The sequence below is a fragment of the Sorex araneus genome, chromosome X, assembly GCF_027595985.1.
Source record: "Sorex araneus isolate mSorAra2 chromosome X, mSorAra2.pri, whole genome shotgun sequence".
Taxonomy (NCBI): Eukaryota; Metazoa; Chordata; class Mammalia; order Eulipotyphla; family Soricidae; genus Sorex; species Sorex araneus.
Genome location: NC_073313.1, coordinates 8,301,880 through 8,329,473, shown reverse-complemented (window position 1 = coordinate 8,329,473; position 27,594 = coordinate 8,301,880).

Sequence of the window (27,594 nt, the reverse complement as noted above, 5' to 3'; positions counted from 1 at the left end):
ATGTATGCCTGTGTCTATTTGTGCACGGGTCTGTCTTTCTGTACATATGTGTGTACCTGTGCATCTGTGTATCTTTGTGTATATATATATATATGCATGTCACTTTATGTGCATGTGTTTCTGTCTATGTGTGTATTTGATTGTGTGTATGTCTGTGTGAGGATGTAGGTGTGTGTTTATGTATATGTGCTGCTCTCTGTATGCATTGTCTATGAATATGTCTGTTTGTAAATATATTCTGTCTGTGTTAGTGTGCATGTCTGTGTGTGCATGTGTCTAAATATGCCTGTTTGTGCACATATCTGTTAGTTTCTACATTTCTTTGTACATATTATGTTAGTGTATGTCTGTGTGTGCATGTGTCTACATGTATACGTGTTGTCTGTATGTGCATGTGTATCGGTGTATGTGTATCTATGTCTGTGTATGAGTTAGTGTAAGTATAATTTAGCATGTGTATCTGCATGTCTGCATGTCTGTGTATTTGTATGTGTTTGTATGATTGTGTCTATGTGTATCTACCTATCTGTGTCTGTGCGCATAAGTTTGTATATATGTACATGTTATAGCTGTATGTGCATGTGTGCATATGTCTATGTGAGTCTGTGTATGTTCATGTTCCTGTTTATATATCTGTGTGTATGCATATGTGTCTATGAATATATCTGTGTTTTGTCTAGATATATATCTTTGTCTATATGTGCTTGTGTGTAAGTGTATGTATGTCTGTGTCTATGTCTATGTGTATATGTGTGCCTGTATGTACATGTTAAGTGTGTCTGTATATATATATATGTGTGTGTGTGTCTGTGTATATATTTTCATATGTCTGTGTATATGTCTGTGTGTCTGAGTCTATGTGTGTACAAGTCTGTTGTCTGTGTGTGCGTGTGTATCTGTATATGTCCATTTGTGTGTAATTGTATGTATGTGTATATGTCTGTTTGGGTCTCGGTGTGCATATGTGTCTGTGTATAAATGTACATATCCTTGTGTTTCTATGTGTGACCATTTATATCTGTGTCTATGTCTATGTTTATGTGTCCATGTCTATGGATGTCTGTGTCTCAGTGTGTCTGTGTATATGTCTGTGTGTCTATCATTGTGTTTACGTGTCTAGATGTTAATCTCTGTGTGTCTTTCTATATGTCTGTGTGCATGTGAGTGTCTGTCTATAGGTGCTTGTGTGTGCATGTCAGTGTGGATTTGTGTCTATTTTTTTATTTTGTCTGTCATTTGTGTGTGCAAGCTTGTTTGTGTTTCCGTATGAGTCCATGTGTCTCTGTATGCACGTCAGAGTGAATCTGTGTATGTGTCTTTGTATATGTAGTTTATGCTGGTATATATATTGTATATGAGTGTGTATGTGTGTGCATGTGAGTGTTACTGTGTGAGCATGTGGGTTCCTGTGAGCTCACATGTGTGTCTGTGTACACTGGTGTCTCTGTATATCTACATATGTCTGTGTGTGCATGTGGGTGTATGTGTGTATATCTATTTTATGTGCATGTTTATGATCTGGGTGTATCCTTGTATGTGTGTGTTGGAATACTCATCTGTGTATCTGTGCATGCCTCTGTATATGTGTGCACCAGTGTATTTAACTGTCGGTGTGTCTGTGTTCATTTTCTGTATCCGTTTTTGTGTATATCTGCATGTGCACTTGTGTGTGAGTCTATGTATGTGTGTGTTTTGTCTGTGTGCATGTGGGTATGTGTTTATGTCTGAGTCTCTGTAGGTCTGTGTCTGTGTGTGCATATGTTTGTGTTTGTGTATATTTATATTTGTGCGTCAGCATATAATTCTGTATCTGTATGTCTGATATATGTCTATGTATATACCTGTGTGAGTACATTCTGTGTGTTTCTGTAGATATAACTATAAATGCGCCTGCAGATGTGTTATATATATGTCTGTGTATATATATCTGTATGTGTGTAGTTTCTCTGTGTGTGCATGTGTATCTGTGTGTACATTTTACGCTGGTGTGTGTCTGTGTGTATCTGTGTATATGTGTGTATGTTTCTGTGTGCCTGTGTTGCTATATCTGTATGTCTGTATATTCTGTGTATGTCTGGGTACGTTTATGTCTGCGTGTACAATGTGTGTATCTGAGCACACGTCTGTATGTATATGTCTAAGTGTGTTTGTATGAATGTGTGTGCGCATGTGAATATGTGTTGTGTACATGTGTTTGTGTGTCTGCATGTCTGTCTATACATCTGTCTCTATGTGTACATCTGTGTGCACATCTGTGTGTGCACGTGTCTGTTTATATGTCTGTGTGTGCATTTGTCTGTTTACACATTTAAGTGTATAACTGCTGTCTGTGTGTTTGTGTGTCTGTGTGAATCTGTATGTCTTGTGTGTGCACATGTATCTGTCAGTATATATGTCTATGTGTCATGTACATGTACACAGGTGTGTGTCTGTGTGTGCGCAAGTGTGTATGATATGTCTGCATGTGTCTTCATGTCTGTGCATATGTGCCATATGTCTGTCTGTCTCCATGTGTCCATATGTGTGTTGTCTGTGTGCTTGTGCATGTATCTGTGTGTTGCCTATGTATGTGTATGTGTATCTGTGTCTCTGGTTTGTGTATGCCTAATTGTGTATGTATGTATCTGTATCAATACATATACCTGTGTGTCTGTTTGTGTATATTACTGTCTATTTCTGCTTATGTGTGCAATATGTGTATGTCTGTGTCTCTCTGTGTGATATGTGTGTTTGTGTGTGCCTTTGTATATGTCTGTGTATATGTCTGTGTTTATGTCTATGTGTTCACATATGCATTTCTGTGTGTCTGTGTGTTCACGTGTCTGTTTATGCATACGTCTGTGTATGTCTCTTTGGGTGTATATTTGACTGTGTGTCTCTTTGTCTCTGTGTGCATGTGTGTATTCACATGTGTTCATCTGTGTTTATGTCTGAGTGTCTGTATTTTTGAATATGTCTGTATGTTGTATGTTTGTGTGTTCATGGGTGTCTATTTATATGGTGTGTGCATCTGTCTATGTATATGTCTGTGTGCGCATAACTAAGTCTCTATGTATAATTCTGCATATGTATGTCTCTGTATATATCTGTGTGTATCTCTCTGTGTATATGTCCGTGGGTATGTATCTTGTATATCTGTATATGGCTGTCTATATATCTGTATGTGTTTATGTCAATTTTTGTCTCTATGTGTGCATGTTGTGAGACTGTGTATAATTTTACATTGTGATTGTGCTACATGTGGGACATTCTGTAGGTCTGTGTGAGTCTGTCTATATCTGGGTCTATGTGGGCATGTGTGTGTCTGTGCATATGTATGTGTCTATGGGTCTGTCAAATGTCCATGAATGTGTGTGTGTTCCAGGGCCACTGTGGTGCTCCTCTGGATGATGAAGGCACGACCTTCGTGTGTGTGTCTGTGTATGGGTGTGCTCATGTGTTGTGTCTTGGTATGTCTGTGTGCCTGTGTATACATGTGTGTATATGTGCATGTCTCTATATGTTTGCATGTGTCTTGTGTGTGAGTGTATCTTTGTCTGTGTCTCTCTGTGCACATACGCATTTGTGTATATCTCTGTGTGTGTCTGTGTGATCATATCTATGTGTCTATGTAGATGTGTGTGTCTCTGTGCATGTGTTATCTGTGAATATTGCCTTTATTTTGTGTGCGTCTATGTCTGTGCATATGTGTGTGTTGTCTGTGTGGGGAGTTTGTGTCTGTATGAATGTGTATCTGTGTATAAACGTCTGTGTGTATCTGTGTGTCCAGGTAAAAATCTATGTCTTTGTGTTCATCTGTGTATGTCTGTATGTCTTCATGTCTATGTTTGAGTAAATTCGGTGTGTGTGTCTGTATTTCTAGGTTTAGGTATATGTCTGTGTGTCAGTGTATATGTCTGTGTGTGTCAGAGTCTGTGTATATATGTCTGATAACTGGGCTCATGTGTCTGTGTGTGAATCTCGGTTTGCTGTGTATATGTCTGTGATTCTCGATGTGTAAATGTGTCTATCTATATATCTACTCGTGTCTTGTGTTTACACTATGTGTATCTATGTATATATCTGCATATGTGTGTGTGTATTTGTCTGTGTGACTCTATGTACACATGTGTGTATGAGTTTTTATTTGTTGTATGAGTCTGTATGTGTACATGTATGTTTCTGTGTTAATATTTGTGTCTGTGCATGCCGGTGTTTGTGCATTTGTCTTGTGTGTCTCTGTGTGTATGTTTGTGAATAAATCTGTGTGTCTGTGTATGTATTTGTGTGTCTGTGTATAAGTTTGTGTGCATATCTGTCTGTGTCACTGTATCTGTGTATCTATGCATATATCTTTCTGTATATATGTGTCTGTCAGAGTGTGCACATGTGTGTATGGATGTCTATGTGTGTATGTTAATTTTTGTCTGTGTGTGTGCATGTTGTGAGTCCAATCATAAATCATTTTGTTACTGTGTGGCATGTGAGTATATGTGTGAGTTTGTATATCTCTGTGTGATTATGTGTGTTTTTTGGTACATGTCTGTGTGTATCTCTGTGTGCATGTGTGTGCGTCTGTGTTCATCATGTCTGTCTGTGTCTGTCTGGGCCCATGTTGTGAGTCTGTGATTAAGACCATATTGTGACTATGTTGTATATGGGTGTATGTCTGTGTGTATGTGTGTATGTGTCTATTTGAGTTTGTGTGTGTAACTCTACCAGTGTGTGATATGTGTTTTGATATATGCCTGTGTATCTGTGTATGCAATGGGGGTGCCTATGTGTGTATATATATATGTATATATATATATATATATTTGTGTTTCTGTGTCCATCCCTATATGTGTGTCTGTGAATACTTTGTGTGTATATGATTGTATCTGTGTATATCTGTGCCACTGTCTTTGAACCTATGTGTATGTATATGTCTTTATATCTGTGTATATGTGTGTCTTTGTCTTTGTGACCGTGTGTGCGCATGTGTGTTTCTGTGTATGACTCTCTATGTGCACGTGTTGCTACAGATGTGTATGTGGCTCTCTACGTCTGTCTGTGCATATGTCTGTTTGTGTCTGTGTGTGCGCATCTTGTGAGTCTGTGAGTCTGTGTTGTGATTATGTGGCATGGGAATGTGTCTGTGTAGGTGTCTGTATCTTTATGTCTGTATTAGTGTGTGCGTGTTTCTGTGTATGTCTGTGTGTGCATGTGCCTGTGTATCTGTGTGCACATGTGTCTGTGCACAAGTGTGTATCTCTTTATATGTTTGTGTGCCTGTGTATATGTGTTTGTGTCTGTGCAGATGCTGTGAGTCTGTATATAAGACCGCATTGAGACAGTGTTGCATGTGGATATGTGTCTCTTTATATGCCTGTGAGTCTGTGTATTGTGTGTGTCTTGTTATATGCCTGTGTGTATAACTGTGTGTACACTGGGTGTGTCTGTGAGTCTATGTGACTGTGTGTTTGTGTGTGCATGTTGTGTATCTGAATGTGTCTGTGTATATGCCTGTGTGTCTGTGTATATGTCTGTGTCATTGTATCTGTATCTACATATATAGAAGTGTCTCTTCAGTGAGTGCACATGTGTGTCTCTGTGTATGTGTGCGTGCATGTGTTAGTGTCTGTGTATATGTCTGCATGTGCAGATGTGTCTATGCACTTTGTGTGGTCTTCTATATATCTGTGTGTCTGTGTATATGTCTGTTTTGTGCATATGTATGAATCTGTGCATCAGTCCGTGTTGTAACTGTGTGGCATGTGAGTGTGTCTATGTATATGTCTGTGTGTGACTATGTGTATAGCTTGGTATGTGTCTGTGTGTATCTGTGTGTCTATCTATACTTGTGTCTGTGTAATTATCTGCATTCATGTGTATGCATATGTTTCTGTGTGTGAATATGTCTATGCATGTCTTTGTATCTCTTATGTCAGTGTGTGTGCAAGAATACCTCTGTATGTCTTTGTTTCTCTCTGTGGGCATGTATGTTTCTGTGTAAATACCAGTGTGTATAAACATATGCCTGTATGCATGTGTATCTATGTATATATCTGTGTGTCTGTGTATACATGTGTCTCTACATGTATATATGTACGTGTGTCTATCAGTGTGTACATGCATTTAGATGTGTGTCTATGCCTGCATTTCTGTGCATGTCTGTGTGTATATGTCTGTGTGCATGTATGTTTGCCTGCATATGTGTGTATCTATCTATCTGTGTCAGTGTGTGTGCATGTGTTTCTGTGTGTGCCTGTTTATATGTCTGTGCATATGTCATGCATTTGTGGCTATGCATATATCTGTGTCTCTGCGTGTGTGCATGTTTGTGTCTGTGTATGTATTTGTGTTTGTATCTATGTCTGTGTCTGAAAGTTTTGTCTGTGTAAACGTCTCTGGATATGTCTGTGTAAGTGTGCATGTGGATGTGTATCTGTGTATGTCTCCGTGTATATCTGTGTCTGTGTGGGAATATGTCTGTGTGTCTGTCTCTGCATGTGTGTTTGTATCTGGGTATCTTTCTGTGTGTTTGTGTGTATCTGTCTATGTATATGTATGTTTATGGGTCTCTGTCTATGTCTAAACGTGTATATGTGCCTCAGTATATTTGTGTCTGTGTGTTTATATCTACTTGTGTGTTTATGTCTCTGTGTGCATGTGTAAAAATATGTGTGTGCATGTGTGGTATCTATATGTATGTCTGTGTATGTACGTTTGTATGTGTCTCTCTGCATTATGTGTCTGTGTGTGCATGTGTTTCTCTTTGCAAATGTCTGTGTATGTCTATGTGCATGTGTCTCTATATATGCAGGTCTCTGTGTGTGCAAGTGCCTCTGTATATATCTGTGTCTGTGTATGAGTCTCAGTATTTATCTGTGTGTATATGCATGTTTCATAGTGCATGTCTCTCTATGTGCATAAGTGTGACTGTGTGTATAAGGCTGTGTGTATGTGTTTTTGCATGTTTGTATCTGTGTGTGCATGGATATGTCTGTGTGTGCATGTGTGTACATCTGTGTTTGTCTTGTGTACACAGGTGTATGTGCCTCTATATCTGTGTCCCTGTGTGCATGCTGTCTTTGTTTTACATCTGTGTACATGAGTATGCATGTGTGTGTGTCTTTGTGTTCTGTCTGGGTCCTGAGTGTATGTCTATGTGCAAGTGTCTGTGTGTTTGAGGTGGGGGGCAGGTGAGTGAGCAAGTCTGTACAATCTCTGCAGAGTGCCCAGAGCGGGGCAGGGGTGGGTGTGGTCAGTGTGCTCCAGTCAGAGCTGCGAATGGACGGAGGGTGCGGACAATGTCCCCCAGCTTACCAGCAGCACAGACATGGTAACAAGGCTGGGTCCCACCACACACGTGTGTTCCAGGGCTGCTGTGGGCTCCTCTGGATGATGACGACAGGACTTTCGTCGCTGCTGCTCAGGAAACGCTGGCACCTGCATGCAGAGGGCAAGACCAGAGGGGCTGCACCCCTTCCACCCCGTGTGGGCCAAAGACAGCGACAGCCCGCATGGGACAGAGACGCAGACAAGGGTCGACCCACTAACCTGGGCTTGCGCCCCGTACCCGATGTGGTCTCTTGAGCCCCGCTAGGGGTGATCTATGAGCCCAGAGCCCATAGTAATCCTGCGTGACACCAAGTGTGACACAGAACCATCCCCCATCCCCCCCAAAAGAAAACACAATCATCTCTTGAGGAAAAAGAGACGTCTCTACCTACCTACTGAGTCAAGGCAGGAGAAGAAAGATTCCTCCAGGGGACCCAACGGACCGGGGCTCCCGTGACAGGGAAATGGCTGCCTCTTCTCTAAACACTCCGGCACGAGTGAGCCTGCAGTCGGGGGAGAATGCACGGAGACTCTGGCACACAGACCCCACTGCGAGGATGGGACATAGTGCACAGCTTCAAAGCAGCTTAGAAGATATAGTCAAGTGTACAGATCAGACAAGGGCTGAGCCGCAGGACAGTGGGGAAGGCGTCTGTCTGCCCTACATGCGATGGACCCAGGTTTCAAACCCCCTTCTTACCAGGAGTGTCTTCGGAGTAGAGCCAGCAGTGAGCCCTGAGCACCACCACGGGAACCAAAAAACCTGAAATAATAATAATAATATTAAAATGTGCAGATTATACTTTAAAATCAATGTGCAAGACATGTGAGTGGAAAATGGAGCCAAGATTGAGACGAGAGATGCCAACACGGAGCGAGGAGAGATTGCAGGACCCGGGAGCGCACGTTGCTGTCAGCAGGGCAGATTGCCGCGTCTTCCGGCCACGCTCCGGAACCCCAGGGGCAGAACAGACTGTGGGCCTGCCCATGAAGCAGAGGGGAACCAGAAACCCGAGACCGGGTGACAGGGGAGTATAGACTCATACACATGGACACACACACATACATACAGCCTCAAGGCTGCAAGGGTCCAAAATTCGTTGTGCCACCAGCAGGTGTGGACACAGAAGAGACCACCAGGACAGAGAGAGTTGGAAATGGTCACTCTGGGGGAACCGAGTGCTGACAGGAGGGAAGGGGACATGCCGACCGGGAAAAGAGCCAGAAATAAGTAGGTGGGGTTGAGTCTGTGCTTGGGGGTTTCTCTGCACCTGGTCTGATTTGGTTAGGGGGCCACACCCAGCAGTGCTCGGAACTCAGTCCTGGCCGACACGGGGAACATACAGTGTGCCAGGGAGGAAACCCAGGACAGCTGCACGCATGTCTGCAAAGTCTCCCAAAGGCCTGCAGCTCCCCCAGCAGTGAGCTCTGTGTGTACCCAGAGGCCACAATCCCAAGGACCAGGTCTCACAAGGAGACAGGCCCAAGGCCCTCGCAGAGGCTCGCGTGCCAGTCCTCCTTTGAACAGAAGGGCCAGCTCTGTTCCCTGATAGGCAGGGCGGGCTGCTGGGCAGGGCGGCCCCTTTCCTGGGAGCACGGCGCCCCCTGGCGGCACGGCACGCACCGGCCCAAGTACTCAGCGGGGGACACGCCCGGGCAGGGGGGCTGCTGTTCAGACACACAAGCTCTGCCCCCACAGGAAGCCGGGGTCCTGGAGTGGGACAGGGCTGCAGGGCACAGCCTGGCGCTGACCAGCCCCAGCCTGTCCGGCCAGCCCGGTAGGCTCTGGGGGGAGCCCGCAGAATGCGCAGAGCTCCCCACACTGCAACCCAATGCCTGCTTATAACCTTCTGCAAAAGAATGAACTACATATACATGTACACAGGTGTACACACGTATGTATGTACATGTGTATGTATATATACACACAAACATATCACAAATGTGTATGCACATATACATATACTATGTGTGTACACATGTGGACATGTGTGTATGTATGTGTGTGTGTATAATCCTTAAATTTTTGGCTCCGAGAGTCTATTACATCATGATTTTCTAAAACGATGCTTATTTGATAAAATTTTGTTGCAGAGTTACAAGAGAGAACTGAGTTATCTATATTTCCCAAAGTGTGCCTTCAACACAAAGACTAGAAAAAGTGATTATGGATTATGTTCTATTCATGGTATCTCTGTTTTGCAAATTAAATTTGTGATGGCACATTAGCTCAGAGATATGAATATTTTAATAATGCCAGATGCATAAATTGCAAGGAGAATGAATTAGGATTCAAAAATGTTTTCAGTTCCAAGGAACTGGATTTCACGTAGATCTATTTTCCCTCCACAGAGAAAAGAGATACTCTAATTTACTGCAATTTTACTTTAACTGTTTTAACCGTTTAGTGTTCTTCTTTTAACAAATTATCGTTCCAACAGATTTAAGATATTAAAAATCATCCAAAGCTTTGCGCTACCTAGTAAACTATTTTCACACTGAAGAGGATCTACCTTGAGATGTCAACCTGATCAATATTTTTCAGGCTGTTAAAAATGAAATAGGCCAGCAAGCAACAGCACTCTTCTTTGATCCTTGCATGTATATGTGTACACATATATACACACATACATGTATGTCTACAGTATTTGGCCTCACAAATGCTTAAAACGTGCTGTAGGACCATTACTTCCTCAGTAATGAGTGACAATCATTTCATTATTCCTACCTGGCAAACTCACCGTGAACCCTGTTACAGAGGTGGATGATAAGGACAAAACCGTGGGCATTTCTCTGAACAAACACTCCACACTCCTGACATGTTCCACAGTGTCACGGACCTTCTCTGTCACTAAGGTGGCAGGAGCACCCACAATGCACCAGCCAGGCGTTTGAATCAGAGAGGCTAAGCAGCCTAGGCACGGACACAGTGCTGGAGCCGGCCCCTCTGCAAACACCAGGGCAATCCTGGCCACGGGCCAGTGCCCCGACAGCACGCGCAGACCAGCCCTGGGACCGTGTGCAGATCAGGCACCGAGTTTCCAAGTCCCCAACCCGTGTGGTGCTCGCCGGTGTACTCACCTGGCCGGAGTCCCCGCAGAGGTCCCCAAGCGGTGTCTGCCCGGCCTGTCCCCCGGGCGAGTCTCCGGCCGCTGACCAGCTCCAGGCCCTCCGCTCTAGATGATTCCAGACTCCTGGCGGAGAAGGAGACACACGTGAGCTGGGGCGCGGCCAGGGGGGTATGGCACACACCAACAGGGCCGGGAGGAGGTTCGGTGGTGGGAAGCTCGCCCAAGTGTGTCGGGGCGAGGGGCAGTGAGGACAGAGAAGGGACCAGTATGACAATGAGTGCTGGAGATGGTCACTCTGACAAGGACCAGGTGTTGAAAGGAGGGAAAGGGATGTGCATGATGACCTTCCGGCCCCTGTACTGCAAAGCCTAATGCCCAAAAGGAGAGAGAAACAGAGAACAGAGACAGAGAGAAAGAGAGGGAGAGGGAGGGAGAGACAGAGGCAGAGAGACAGAGAGAGAGGGGGTGGGAAAGAGATAGAGAGTGGGGGGAGAGAGAGTCCACAGTTCTCTAAGCACTACACAGAGATAAACGTCTATGTGGAATCCTGTTTCTTTCGGGGACTGAGCCAGGAAAGAGCATGAGTGGCTGTCAGCTGCTCACCTGGGGGGCACAGCAGCACTGTGGGACTGAGAGACAGCACAGGGGGGGTGGCCAGCAACAGACCTGGAGCAGATTGGACCCCCCTGCTGGAGAAGTTGCAGCAGGAACAAAGGCCAGGAAAGGGATTTCCAAGAAGACCATCCCCACTCCCAAGCCCACCACCTTGGCAACCTCCCTAGTGACAGACTCATACCTGGGTAGAAGCCCCAGGTGGGGCCAGGCTGGAAAAACCCTATGAAAGCCACCTTGAGCAAAGGGAGGGCCACATGTGCTGCTTGTGCCCATGTGGCCGGGCACCTGTGTCGCCCACATCTCCCCTCTTGGGGTTTGGCCTCTGATCCTTCCAAGTCTCCTGCTGGGGTGTGTATAGGCCATCTCTGCCTCTGGAGAAGCCCACGGTTCTCTCTTTAGCATGTTCCTCTCCCCTCTCTCCCACTTTCTCTCCTTCCTCCCTAGCTCAGGCTGGGGAGGCTGAGATAATGGGCGAGACCTAGGGCGAATATTCTGACAGGGATCTGCCAAGAACCGAATTTCCATCTCAAAGGGTCTGCAGGAAATCCCCCTTATCTCTAAAGTCTGCACCCCCAGTATGACAAAGAGCCGGTTCATTATGAAAACCCCACAAAATAAACTACATTCCTTCCCACCTGGGGAGTTTCTCTCTTCTACTTTTGGGGAGTTTTTCTCTGCTACTTTTTCCCTTTGGTACTTAGGCTTTAACTTTGAAATTTTTTCATTGAAATTCTGTGGTTTCCCACACTAGGAGTCCTGTTTACACATGCACATAATTCCAACACCACACAACTCATCACCAGAGTAGTCAATCCCTCTCCCATTGTTTTCTCTTCCTCCTTTCTAATAAAGGAGACCATTAGCTAATAGGCTAATAAACTGAGGCTCTCTACTTTCCCACTCTGAGTCTGAGCGTCCTTAGGACTCCCAACTTCCATTCCTGAAAATACTGGAGAGCTGGGACATGCCAACCAACAGAGACCCTCCATCCTGCCTCATCTACTCACTGACCCCCAGGCACGTGAGAAATGGGGTTCCCTCCGGGTTATTCCCACCAAACCTTTAAGGACTGGCAAATGGTAAGGATCAGAATATGCTCAGAGCCAGTAGAATGAGGACCGTATCCCGTTTTGCCCTGCATCCACCAGGAAATCAACCCTACTGGATGGAATAAAGTGATTCACACGTCCCTCCTCGTTTCCATCTCGAATAAAACAGAATCGGACGCCCCTTCTCGTTTCCATCTACGCCTTTTCACCTCGGGACCCCGAAGTGCGCTGCGTTTTCGGCTCTGCCTGGTACCCGCGTGGGCTAGCTAGCGCCCGGGGCTGGGATGCTGGGGTGCAGGGATGCGGGGATGCAGGGATGCGGGGATGCAGGGAGTCGGGGATGCAGGTATGCACGGATGCGGGGATGCAGGGATGCTGCTGGGCGGCCTCCCTAGTGCATCTCGCCCCGCCCCCGCCCGCCTCCCGGGCTCCGACGTCACTGGCGCGGGGCAGTACCTGGGCCCAGGGCCAGCCAGCTGCCTGCGGGCGGGGCGCGCTCACGCTCCGGCAGGGGCGCAGCCGCTCAGTGTGTGCTCAGGCTGCCAGGGGCAACGGGGCAACCGGCGCAGGGAACCACTTCCGGGATCGCCGGCCAGTGGAGGCAACCACTTCCGGGGCGCTCCGACAAGCGGCCAAGCCAGTGACGATGACGTCACAAACGAGACCCCGGCCCCGCTCGTACCTTCCTGGGCGGGGCCGCGCAGCGTGAGTTCGTCACAAAGTCTCCTGGGGCGGCCTCTCCTGGCCACGCCCCCGCCCCCACACCTGTTCCCTCTGGACCTTCCCAGGAGGCGCGCGCGGTGCAGAGAGGCGGGGCCTCGCGGAGACGCCGGGCCCCGATTTCCGGTTCCGGGCACGGAGGCGGACCGCAAGGGGGCGGGAGGTATGGAAGCGAGCCGCGCTGCTATTGGTCGAGCGGAGTGAGAGGCGGGCCGTGCGGGGCCCGGGCGCTGCGATAGGCGGGGCGCGGTTGAGTGGCGGCCCGGCGGCCCCGAACCCGAAGCAAGGGGTGTTCCGCACGGAAAGGGAGTCGGGTCCCCAGGTGGGCCGGGTGGGCTCTGGGCGGTAGCGGGGAGGCGGGCCTGTCACCTGGCCTCGGTGCTGCGTCCGGCCGGGGGCTTAGGACGCACGCCCCGGACCCCAAGGCTCCGCAGACGGCCCGGCGGCCCCTGCACCCCGGGGAGCTCCAGGCACCTGCTCTCGGTGCGCGGCTGCAGCGACACACTGGCACCGGGGCGTGTGTGTTTCTGTGTGTGTGTGTGTGTGTGTTTGTGTGTGTACACAATGACACAATGGAAAGAGTTCAGGATTGCTGCCGGATGTGTGTGTGTGTGTGTGTACACTTATGCACAATGAAAAGAGTTCAGGTTTGTTATAGGATGGCAGTTTGCAGGGTTGCATGGTGCAGCACCCAGGAAGAGGTGTGTGTGTGTGTGTGTGTGTGTGTGCATGCACGATGGAAAGAGTTTAGGATTGGGGGGTGTGTGTGTGCGTGTGTGTGTGTATGCACAATAGAAAGAGTTTAGGATTGGTGTGTATGCACATATGCACAGTGGAAAGAGTTCAGGATTGTTAAAGAATGGCAGTTTGCAGGGTTGCATGGTGCACCACCCCAGGGACAAGTGTGTGTGTGTGTGTGTATGTATAAACAATGGAAAGAGTTCAGGATTGGTTGTGTGCGTGTGTGTGTGTATGCACAATGGAAGCAATTCAGGATTATTGCAAGATCGCGGATTGCAGGATTGCATGGTACAGCACCCCAGGGGGGGGTGGTGTGTGTGAGTGTGTGTGTACGCACATTGGAAAGAATTCACGTTTGGGGTGTTTGTGTTTGTGTGTGTACAATACAATGGAAAGAGTTCGGGATTGCTGCAGGATGGCAGTTTGCAGTATTGTATGGTGAAGCACCTTGGAGAGGGGTGTGTGTGTGTGTGTATGTGCACATATGCACAATGGAAAGAGTTCAGGATTGCTGCAGGATGGCAGTTTGCAGGATTGCATGGTGCAGCGCCCCGGGAAGGGGGTTCTATCGATTATATAGATGCAGCCTCGCTCCAGCCAGGCCTGGGGGTCAGGGGCCGCAGTTTCAAACCTGCTAAAGCATCAACATTTCTATCGGCCCCCTTTGACCCCAGTGCTCTTGGCAAACTGGGATGCGTTCCAGTGGGACTCTCAGGAATTCGGATCTCTGCAGATATTACTTTTCTCTACCCTCTCTCAACCCCCCAAAGTTCCATATAAATCTAAGGAAAATAATAAGCTAAGAACAGTGGAGGCAGGGGCAAATACTTTGGGCCTTTTCAGTGTTTAGGTCACCCAGGGGCCCACCCTGCCCGCAACCAACCTGTCCTGGAAGCACCGGGGGGCTGACATCTAGGGGCGCAGCAGGGCTGGAACAGGGAGACAGAGCTGCCTCAGAAGCCACTCCCACAGCCCCCAGAGGTGAACCCAGTAAGGAGGGGCTGGGTGCGAGCCGGCCTGAGCCCCCGCCTTTCTCTCTTCAGCCATCGCATGGCTGATCGCTGGTAGAGGCAATTCCACCTCAAGGCCTGGCCCCCAGCTCTGCTGAGGGTTCAGAACCCGCCCTGCTGGGCAGCAGAGACTCTCAGCCAGAGTCTCTGCGTCTCTGTCTGCCCTGTCTGTGTGGGCGCCTGTGGACATTTGCCTGTGGATGGAGTCCTCTGTCTCTGTGGGTCATCAGCTCGGTCTACATCTGTCCCTGCCCGAAGCTGCGACTGTCCCCATCCGCAGGTCTATGTCATCCATTCAACCTGTCTCCGTGGTTATGGCACATCTTGACGTTTTCATCCTCTGTGTCACCACCTCTATGTCCTGTCAGTCACCGTCATGTTTATCCCAAGTCACCATTTGTGTTATATCATGTATATGTCAGATCGATGTGTTTATGTGTTTGTGACCGACCATTTATATCTGTGTCCTATTGATCACTGTCTGCATTGATGTTGACACCCTGTCACCATCCATGTGTCCTATCACTGCAATTATGTCACACCTCCATGCCTGTGTTACGTTTGCCACCATCTGTATCTGCGTCATATCTGCCACCGTCTCATCGATGCTTATGCCATGTCACCATCTCTGTGTCATGCCATCTATTTCAGCTATATACTATGTCATATATGTTTATGTCATCTGTCAACATTTATGACTATCATATCAGCCTCTGCGTTCATATGGGCGTCATGCTTGTCACCACCTTTACGCCAGGCAACTGTCTGTCATCATCAGTACATCAGTCCTGTCTGTCACCATCTAGATCTAGTCCCCTCCCCATCTCCATGTTCATGTCAAAATATGTTACCGCTGAATGTTTACGTCATCTCTGTCAGCATGCGTGTCTCTGACATGCCAGTCACCATGCAGAGGTCATATCTGCCACTCTGTGGTGTCTGTCAACACCCATATGAGTATCTGTGACCTCTCACGTCACACGCTTGTGCATGTTTCTGTCACCATCTCCAGGCTAGTGTCATCTCTCTGCCGTATCTAATATTTCTGTCATATCATATATCATGCCTGTCGCCATTTTCTCTATATCTCTATTCCATCACCGTCTACATGTATATTTAGGTTTCTGTTCATACCCATCACCGTCTCTATGTTTGTCATTTGTATATTGTATCGCTCTGTATCTGTTTTTTGTATCTGCATGTTATGTCATCCATATGTCTATCTCTGTTGATGTCATCCATATGTCATGTGTTTATAGCACCTGTATCTGCTTATCTCATCTGCATGCCATATGTCTCTGTTTATGTCATCTGTATGCCGTATCTCTATGTTTATGTCATCTGTATGTCGCATCTCTATGTTTATGTCACCTGTATATATCTGTATTTTTATGGCATCTGTATGTTGTATCTTTATGGCATCTGTATGTTGCATCTCTGTGTTTATGACACCTTATGTTGTATCCCTGTTTATGTCATCTGTATGTTGTATCTCTTTATGGTATCTGTATGTCATATCTCTATGTCATCTGTATGTATCTGTATGTTTATGGCATCTCTATGTATCTGCATGCTATGTGATCTGTATGTCACATCTACCTGTTTATGTCATCATGTTGTATCTCTCTGTTTATGTCATCTGTATGTACTGTACTGACCTGCATTGCTCACACCATTAGAGCCTTTCCTCACACCATCACACACATTACCCACAGTCATTACACTGTTTCTCAGCCAGGACATCATTACTTACACTGTCACTCACCCCAGAACTCAACCTGTTACTCACAATGGTACCCTCACATGTTACTCACACTGTTACCCTGGTACTGACGCATGAATTCATGAATTCATGAATTCATGAATACATGTCCCATGAATTCGAAAATTGACTTCACCAGTTTTACTTGTCTTTATCAAAAGGGGTTCCAATTGTTCCTGGGTCTTTACCAAAATATAAATTAGATTGTTTTTGACGCAGGGCAATTAAAGCAATAACCATCCCATAGTAAGGAGTTCAAACCTCCCATGGAGATGCTTGTAAATGAATCCATAAAAAGGGCTTATCCTGATATAGTACTGCTGAAGGAATATGGGAAGTGAATATAATATATAAAGGCTACGGATGAGTATAATTACAATATCCAATGGATGGAGGCATAATGGCTTGTTCAAGCAATTTCAGTGCTCTCGGCCTTGAGGGCTTAATGTCCAAGAAGAACTGGGATCCTGGGATCCGAATCTCCTTTAAATATATCAAACAGTGGATTAAGCATGCTAAACACAAGGAAGGCCTAATCCAGTTAATGTCCCCAAGAAGTTTTTGGTAGTCAGAGTACATAAACTGTTTTTTCTAAGGCTTAAGTTTTGCATTTTAACCTTATCTGTAAATAACTGATAACGCAAACCAGAATAAGGCTCCTCCTTGCATTGTACTTTCTCAGACAAAATAAAAAGCCCAGCTTGAGTTAAAGCAATTGTCAAGTTTTTAAAAGTAGTTAATAATTGATCTTCATCGGTATGGACAATTAATATATCATCCATATAGTGAATAATATAACTAGCTGGATATTGCTTTCTGGTTGTATAGCCTGTGCTACAAACTTTTGGCATAAGGTGGATCTATTGGCCGTTCCCTGAGGCAAAACTCTCCATTGATATCTCTTCATAGGTTCTTTAAAATTTGTTTTAGGAACAGTAAGAGCAAAACAAGGACAATCTGCCAGAAAGGAAGGGATCGTATAGAAACGATCTTTTATTTATTTATTTTTAAATATTTTTATTGGAGAATCACTGTGATGTACAGTTACTAACTTATGAAGTTTTGTGTTTGCATTTGACTCATAGAGTGATCATTTACCCATCCCTCCACTAGTGCCCATTCACCTCCACCAATGATCCCAGTATCCCTCTCATCACCCCCACCCCAACCCCCACCACCCGACCCTGCCTCTGTGACAGGGCATCCCCTTTGTTCTCTCTCCTTTTGGATGTTGTAGTAGAAACAATCTTTTAGATCAAAAATAATTGTACAAGTATTGGCTGACATGGCAGAGCACATAGGTAAGCCAGACTGGAAAGCTTGCAGGTGTTCCCTTAGATTAATTAACTTCTTCAAAGTCTTGTAACAGCCTCCACTTCCTTGATTTTTTTCTAAATAACAAATATAGGGGAATTCCATGGTAAATCAGAAGGTTCAATATGTCCCAACTCCAGCTGATCCTGCACTAGCCGTTGGGCAGCAATACTTTTTTCTTGTGAGAGGGGCCAAGATCAACCCACAAAGATATCAGATTTCCACTTAATAGCATCAGCATGGACTGCAGGGCAGTCAAAGCCCCCTCCTAAAAAGGCGAGGCAGTTCTCTAGCTTGGGGACTATATAAGAACCAGTTCAGAGTTGGCGGTACCCCACCATCCGCAAGGCCTCCTTTGGGTGGCGCAGAGCTGGGTGGGGGAGGCACAGGGCTGAGCTGCCGCCCCCTTTTCCTCCCAGCCATACCCTCCCCCTCACCAGGGCCCCAGAGCAGGGCCCGCTGAAGGTGCAGACTTCGTGCTCCCAGCCAAGTCCAGCTGCTCAGCGGTAGGAGAGGACGGCACAGACCTCCACACCACAGGCATGCTGGGAACTGCTCTGACTGCTCACAGAGGAACATCAGCACATCAGCCATGCCACACGGGGCCAGGTCCCCACTCCCACCCTGCCATGCCCCCAACCTGCCCTCAGGCACACACCTGTGTAGACCTGCAATGGCTCCCGGGGGAATTGGCTTCTCCCCACTTTCAAAAGGCAGTTAAACCACCTCTGTGGACAAGAAGATGCATGCTGGTTGGTTTGGGGGTGCCTGCAATGTCTCCTACTAAGCCAAGTGGGAGATGGATAAAGGCATTTCCATGTGGCTGGCCACAGAATCCCTGGCACTACATGTGGCTCACACATGCATGCACAGATGAACACACAGGCACACACACATGCACACATATGCAGACACAGGCATATATATATGCACACACATACACACACAGGCATAGACACATGCACACACATGCACACACAGGCATACATACATGCACACACAGGCATACACACATACAAACACAGGCACACACAAACACACACCACCACATACAGGCACATGAACACACAGGCACATACACAGGAACACACAGTCACATACATAGGAACACATAGGCACACAGTCAAACACACGCACACACATGGGCACACACACAGACACACACAGGAACAACACAGCCACACACACATGCACACACACGTGCATACACATCAGCACCACCAATAGTCCTTGCAGAAGTGACCCACGATCCTCTCCCCGGTGTTTCTTGTCAGTGCAGATCCACATCACTGAAGGCAGCCTGAGAGTCCCCTTGGTACACATTCACACAAACAGGGCACACGGGATCAGGGGTGGGGAGGAAGACTGTCCTCTGCACCCCGGCCAGCTCCGGGTGAAACTGGCTGCTCCTTCTCTACCACAAGAAAGGACAAATGAAATCATCCTCTCTCCGCTGTGAAAGGGCGCACTGGAGAGTGGCCTCTCTTCATTGTGTTGCTTCCAGACTATTCTTTGTCCTCTGCTCTTTGTGACTGAAAATCTGTGATGCAGGAGCCACACCCCTTTGGCTGCGTGGGTTCTGTGTCCACCTCTGGCCGCCCCCCCTCTACTCCTTCCCTTGTTTCCCATCGGGACAAGGGTCAGCTACATTGGAAGCACCCCACATCCTTTTGCCCATTCTGTGGCCACAGCTTCCTGGAGCAGGGGTCAGTGTGGCTCCTTCCAACCATGCGGGGGCAGTGACCTCACTGGCCTGGGCTCCTGCACCACGCACCGCTGCTTCCTCTCAGAGTGGCAGGAAACAGTGAATGAAACAGACGTGGCCACTGGCAGCCACAGCGCTCTTCCTTACTGATTGTACTTATCTCCCCCCCCCACGTTTTTTTCTTTTTTTAACATACATGTCTCTGTCTGGGGGCTTTGGCACTTACAAGAACCTGGAGACAGAAAGCAAGCTTGTTCTCAGATGTCTGACAAAAATAAATAAATATATCAGAACCCTTGCTAAAGACAGCCTGGTGACATGACATGCTGTTCTCTCTTTTATTCCTTGTGATGTTCCAGTAATGGGGACCCAGGGATCCCCTTACAGCCATACTCCCTGGTTATGCGGTGATTTTCCCTGGCAATATAATGCTGCTTAAGGTTGCAGATACCCCCCCACACACACACGAGGAGCATATATTCTTGCAGTCTTTATGGCCACTTCTAAGTCCAGGAGACCTTCGTTTCCAATACCCATGGAGTCCATAGAAGCTCTCCAACATATTTAACTCCCAAGGACAGTAGAGACAAGGGCCAGGAGGATCACATCACAGCTTGGAATCTGGCCTCACATGCTGGGGGAAAATGCAGCTGGGACAGAGAAAGGACCACTAAGTAAATGATGGTTGGACAGATCACTTGGATGGGAGATGCGTGCTGAAAGTAGACTAAGGACAAAACATAACCTCTTAGTACCTGTAGTGCAAACCATAACCCCCAAAGGGAGAGAGAGAGTAGGAGGGGATGTACCTGCCACAGAGGCAGAGGGTGGGAAGAGGTAGGGGTGCCGAGAGGGATACTGGGAACATTGGTGGTGGAGAATGGGCACTGGTGGATGGGTGGGTACTCCATCATTGTATAACTGAAGTATAATCATGAAAGTTTGTAAGTCTGTACATATATGTCACGGTGATTTAGTTAAAAAAAGAAGAAGCTTTCCAACACAGAAGAGAATAACAACTGTAACAAAACATAGAAATGAATCAGAAAAAAAAAGGCAAAACACTGTGTACAGTGCAACTGTGCACCCAGATCCGGTGAGGGGGGGAAGGGAGAGAGAGAGGGAGAGAGAAAGAGAGAGAAAGAGAGAGAGAGGAAGTGCCTGCCGTAGAGGCAGGCTAGGAGGTGGCAGGAGGGAAACTGGGAACACTGAAATGTGTACTGGTGGAGGGACGGGGGTTAGAACACTGTATGACTGAAACCCAATCATGAACAGCTTTGTGAGGGTCAATCCCACAGTGATTCAATTAAGAAAAAAATTTTTAAATTATGTTGTTAAGGGTTGGAATGAAATTCCAAGGGCTAACAGCTGTCCTGGATGTGCCCTCTTCAATTCTGAATTTTGTACCCCCAACAATGCCAGGAGAGATGCCTGAGCAGTGCCAAGCAGAAGCCCTTGGTACAGCCGGCTGTGGCCCTCAACTCCTGTCATAAAAGTAGGTGACATGAACGGCCTACATGCACCTATAAAGAGACACAGAGTGGCAAAATGGATCCAGAAATTAAACCCATCATTCTACTGCCTGGAGGAAACACACCTGAACAAACAGAGTAAACATAGACTCAAAGTCAAAGGATGGAAAACAATCCTGCAAGCAAACAACCGCCGTAAAAAAGCTGGAGTGGCCATCCTAATATCCGACAACATAGATTTCAGGTTGAAAAAGATTAAAAGGGACAGCTAAGGTCATTTTCTGTTTATCAAGGGATATGTACAACAGGAAGAAATCACACTCTTAAACATATATGCACCTAATGAGCGACCAGCCAAATATTTAAAACAACTCCTAGCAGACTTCAAAGAGGACATCACTAACAGCACAATAGTAGTCGGAGACTTCAATATGGCCTTATCGCCTCTAGATAGATCGACAAGAACAAAACTCAACAAGGAAACACTGACTCTGAAAGAAGAAATTGAAGATAGAGGCCTAATAGACCTATACAGGGCCTTACACCCCCAAAAGAAAGAATACACATTCTTTTCCAGTGCACACGGAACATTTTCTAAAATAGATCATGTACTGGGCCCCAGAACATACCTCAATAGAATCGGAAAAATAGAAATTGTATCCACCATCTTTTCAGACCACGATGCGCTGAAGATAGAAGCTAACCACTCACTGACACGGAGAATCAAGTCAAACACTTGGAAATTAAACAATTCAATGTTGAACAATGAGTGGGTCAGGAAGGAAATCAAGGAAGAAATCAAAAAATACTTAGAAACAAATGAGAATGAAGACACGAGCTGCCAAAACCTATGGGACGCAGCTAAAGCCGTGTTAAGGGGAAAATTTATAGCTCTCCAAGCATTCCTCAGGAAGGAAGAAAGGGCCCACATAGACAGCCTGACTTCACGACTCAAGACCTTAGAAAAGGACCAGAAAAAGGAACCCAAACCAGATCGAAGGAAAGAAATAATAAAAATTAGAGCAGAAATTAATGACATGGAAACCAAAAAGACAATCCGAAAGATCAATGAAACAAAGAGCTGGTTCTTCGAGAAAATAAACAAGATTGATAAACCGCTAGCAAGACTCACAAAGAAAGAAAGAGAAAGAACCCTAATAAATCGAATCAGAAATGAAAAGGGGGACATCATAACAGAAAACAGTGAGATTCAAAAGATCATTAGAGACTACTTCGAAAGTCTATATGCCACAAAACAGGAGAACCTAAAAGAAATGGATGGATTCCTCGATTCCTACAATCTCCCAAGACTGAACAAAGAAGACTTGGAATACCTGAATAGACCCATCAATGTTAAGGAAATTGAAACTGTGATCAAAAACCTCCCCAAAAACAAAAGCCCAGGCCCAGATGGTTTCACTGGCGAATTCTTCCAAACATTTAAAGAAGACCTGCTGCCTGTTTTCCTCAAACTTTTCCAGGAAATTGAAAAAACAGGAAATCTCCCAAACAGTTTCTATGAAGCACACATCTCCCTAATACCAAAAGCAAACAAAGACACCACTAAGAAAGAAAATTACAAACCAATATCCCTGATGAACACCGATGCGAAGATCCTCAACAAAATACTGGCAAATAGGATCCAACAACTCATCAAAAAGATCATACATCACGACCAAGTGGGATTCACCCCGGGGATGCAAGGATGGTTTAACATTCGGAAATCAATCAACATAATCCACCATATCAATAAAAGCAAAGATAAAAACCATATGATCATATCAATAGATGCAGAGAAAGCATTTGACAAGATCCAACATCCTTTCATGATGAAAACCCTCGCCAAAATGGGGTTTGGAGGAACTTTCCTCAAGATAGTCGAAGCCATCTATCACAAGCCTACGGCAAGTATTATCCTCAACGGGGAAAAACTAAGGGCCTTTCCTCTGAGATCAGGCACAAGACAAGGATGCCCACTCTCACCACTCCTCTTCAATATAGTACTGGAAGTACTTGCGATAGCTATTAGACAAGAAAAAGAGATTAAGGGCATCCAGATAGGAAAGGAAGAAATCAAACTCTCACTATTTGCAGACGATATGATACTATATCTAGAGAAGCCTAAAACCTCTACTAAGAAACTCTTAGAAACAATAGACTTATACAGTAAAGTTGCAGTCTACAAAATCAATACCCAAAAAATCCATGGCCTTCATATATGCAAACAATGAGGCAGAGGAAAGGGACATAAAAAAAGCAATCCCATTCACAATCGTGCCCCAGAAAATCAAGTACCTTGGAATCAGCTTAACCAAGGAAGTAAAAGACCTCTACAAAGAAAACTACAAAACGCTACTCCATGAAATCAAAGAGGACATGAGGAAATGGAAACATATACCCTGCTCATGGATAGGGAGAATCAATGTTGTCAAAATGGCAATACTCCCCAAAGCATTATACAGATTCAACGCGATCCCTATAAGTATACCCATGACATTCTTCAAAGAAATGGATCAAGCAATCTTAAAATTCATATGGAACAACAAACGTCCAAGGTTAGCTAAAACAATTCTTTGGAAAAAGACAATGGGAGGCATCACCCTCCCCAACCTCAAACTCTACTACAAAGCAGTAACAATTAAAACAGCATGGTACTGGAACAAAGGCAGAGCCGTAGACCAATGGAACAGGGTGGAATATCCCTACACACAACCCCAAATGTATGATCATCTAATCTTTGATAAGGGAGCAAGAGATGTGAAGTGGAACAAGGAAAGTCTCTTCAACAAATGGTGCTGGAACAACTGGACAACTACATGCAAAAAAATGGGCATAGACCTTGACCTGACACCATGCACAAAAGTCAGATCAAAATGGATTAAAGACCTCAACATCAGACCACAAACCATAAGGTACATTGAAGACAAGGTCGGCAAAACCCTCCACGATATTGAAGATAAAGGTATCTTCAAAGGTGACACAGAACTAAGCAATCTAGTAAAAACAGAGATCAACAAATGGGACTACATTAAACTAAAAAGTTTCTGCACCGCAAAAGATACAGTGACCAGAATCCAAAGACTATCCACAGAATGGGAAAGGATATTTACACAATACCCATCAGATAAGGGGTTGATATCAATGGTATATAAAGCACTGGTTGAACTCTACAAGAAGGAATCATCCAACCCCATCAAAAAATGGGGCGAAGAAATGAACAGAAACTTTACCAAAGAAGAAATACGAATGGCCAAAAGGCACATGTAAAAGTGCTCTACATCACTTATCATCAGAGAGATGCAGATCAAAACAACCACAAGATACCACCTCACACCACAGAGACTAGCGCACATCCAAAAGAACAAAAGCAACCACTGTTGGAGAGGATGTGGCGAGAAAGGGACCCTTCTACACTGCTGGTGGGAATGCCGACTGGTTCAGCCCTTCTGGAAAACAATATGGACGATTCTCAAAAAATTAGAAATTGAGCTCCCATTTGACCCAGCAATACCACTGCTGAGAATATATCCCAGAGAGGCAAACATGTATAATCGAAATGGCATATGCACATGTATGTTCATCGCAGCACTGTTTACAATAGCCAGAATCTGGAAAAAACCCGAATGCCCTAGAACGGATGACTGGTTGAGGAAACTTTGGTACATCTATACAATGGAATACTATGCAGTTGTTAGAAAAAAGGAGGTCACAAATTTTTTTTTATTACATTTATTGCTTACCAGAGAGACTTCAGTGGAGAAAATAATTTTAATAAATATTGATTAAACTGTTTATGGTATCTATCATTCATTACCAAGTTCTTCCTAATGGCTAAATTGAAAGAAGAACTATGGAATCAGAGTTCTATGAGAAAATAATAACATTATTTCAATGGTCTTTCTCTATTGAGTCCAAATTTTCCCCACAATAAATACATTTCTTATCGCAAAAAATTAGTCTCTAAGAAAGTTTTCTATGGGATGGGTCTTAGTGAAGTATTACATATACCTAAAATTAATGTAATATAAAAATAGTAAGTCACCTACCTATAGGAGATCAAGACACACAACGGTATTAATCCTTTTTTTTTTACTATTCTGTTAATTTTATTTATTTATTTATTTTTTATAATTTATTTATTTTTAATTAGAGAATCACCGTGAGGGTACAGTTACAGATTTATACACTTTTGTACAGTTTTGTGCTTATACTTCCCTCATACAAAGTTCGGGAACCCATCCCTTCACCAGTGCCCATTCTCCACCACCCGTAAACCCGGCGTCCCTCCCACCCTCCCCAATCCCATCTCCCCCCCACCCCACCCTGCCACTGTGGCAGGGCATTCCCTTCTGTTCTCTCTCTCTAATTAGCTGTTGTGGTTTGCAATAAAGGTGTTGAGTGGCCGCTGTGCTCAGTCTCTAGCCCTCATTCAGCCCGCAACTCCCTTCCCCCACATGGCCTTCGACTACAATGTAGTTGGTGATCGCTTCTCTGAGTTGCCCTTTCCCCGGAACGTGAGGCCAGCCGCGAAGCCATGGGGTCAACCTCCTGGTACTTATTTCTACAGTTCTTGGGTATTAGTCTCCCACTCTGATATTCTATATACCATAGATGAGTGCTGTCTTTCTATGTCTGTCTCTCTCTTTCTGACTCATTTCACTCAGCATGAAACTTTTCATGCCCATCCACTTAACTACAAAATTCTTGACTTCCTTTTTTCTAACAGCTGCATAGTATTCCATTGTATAGATGTACCAAAGTTTCCTCAACCAGTCATCCGTTTTGGGGCATTCCGTTTTTTTCCAGATTCTGGCTATTGTAAACAGTGCTGCGATGAACATACATGTGCAGATGTTGTTTCGATTGTACTTTTTTGGGAGGTCACAAATTTTTTATTTAAGTGGATCGGCATGAAAAGTTTCATGCTAAGAGAAATGAGTCAGAAAGAGAGAGACAGACATAGAAAGATTGCACTCATCTATGACATATAGAATAACAGAGTGGGAGACTAACACCCAAGAATTGTAGAAACAACTACCAGGAGGTTGACTCCATGGCTAGGAAGCTGGCCTCACATTCTGGGGAAAGGGCAACTCAGAGAAGGGATCACCAACTATAATGTAGTCGAAGGCCATGTGGGAGAAGGGAGTTGCGGGCTGAATGAGGGCTAGAGACTGAGCACAGTGGCCACTCAACACCTTTATTGCAAACCACAATAGCTAATTAGAGGGAGAGAACAGAAGGGAATGCCCTGCCACAGTGACAGGGTGGGGTGGGGGGAGATGGGATTGGGGAGGATGGGAGGGATGCTGGGTTTACTGGTGGTGGAGTATGGGCACTGGTGAAGGGATGGGTTCCCGAACTTTGTATGGGGGAAGCATAAGCACAGATGTGTATAAATCCGTAACTGTACCCTCATGGTGATTCATTAATTAAAAATAAATAAATTTATTAAAAAAGTTTAAAAAATAGGTTCTTCTGCTGCTTAGATGCCAGGTAAATACCAATTATAAATTTTCTTGAACCTGTTAGAAAACTGACATTATTGGTCAGTGAGATTTATGGAAAAATCTGGCACTCGGAAAAGAAATAGGTTCCGTGACCTTTCTCCCTTGGTCAGGGCACAGGAGGAAGATGAACCATGTCTGGAATAAACACTTAAATGTTAAGGATAAGCTAGCACAGTTGTGCATCCCTGGAGATCCATGATTCATCAGTACTTCTCACAGTGTTCATTTCCATGTGCTGTTTGCTATGCAGAAGAACTTAAAAGAAATATTTGAGGTTCAGTGGACATTAGCAAAATGAGCTCAGAGACAAATGCAAGAAACCTCCTTCCACTTGAAGCTAACCTCTAAGTCACTAATAAAAGAAGAGGGAAAAATGAAAAACCCTGACTCCTGGCATAAAGCACTCAATGAATTTAAAATGGGTATAAAAGCAAAAATTGCCTGGTGGTGGTGGTGTTGGGGCAGGGGGAAGGAAACCAGCTTGAGTTCAGGACTTTGGATGAATATCACACAGGGAAAGCCAGTGAACTGAATCCTGCCTAAACCCATCCCATCATACAAGCTGAAATTAATTGAAGAGGCAGGCTGGCAATGCCAAGGGCACTGGTTTATATGCTCAGTAGCTGCCTGAAATTCAAGCTGCAGAAGAGAGAAGAATCTCTGTTCCGATCACAACCTTTGATCTAAGAACTATTGTGTAACACCAGGAGGGAACATGGGGAAAAATCTCATAGGGACGAAATGTTGGGTCACTGAAAATTGAAGGTGGAGCAGGAACATTGTTAGGGCAAATGGGTCATGCAAGGCTTCAAGCAAGCTCAAGATAACAGCAGCTTAAAGGGGGTTGTCATTTGTAGTGTATGAGAGAAAATGACTGATGATGGGAGTCTTCAGTCACTACTTGTAGGAAGGTAAACTGAGTCAACCCCTATGAAACCCAGTAGAGATATCTCAAAACTCAAAAGCAGACTGACCATATGATCCAGCATTTCAATTCCTCAGTCCCTATCCCCAAAACACAAAACACTAATTCCTGAAGATGTATGTGCTCCTGTGTTCATTGCAGTGCAATTTACAATGGCCAAGATCTAGAAACAATCTGAGGGAGATGGGTAGATAAAATATTAAATATAATTTAAATGTGAAAAAAGTCCAGCATTTTTCTACAAGGGTGGAACTAGAGGGAGTTGAGCTAAAGTAAATCCAAAAGAGAAAGACAAATACCAGACCACCTCAGCCATATGTGGAATGGAAAGAAACAAAGCAATGAAATAGACCATGACTAAAGCAAACAACACTAAGGAATACAGGTGGGCAGGAAGG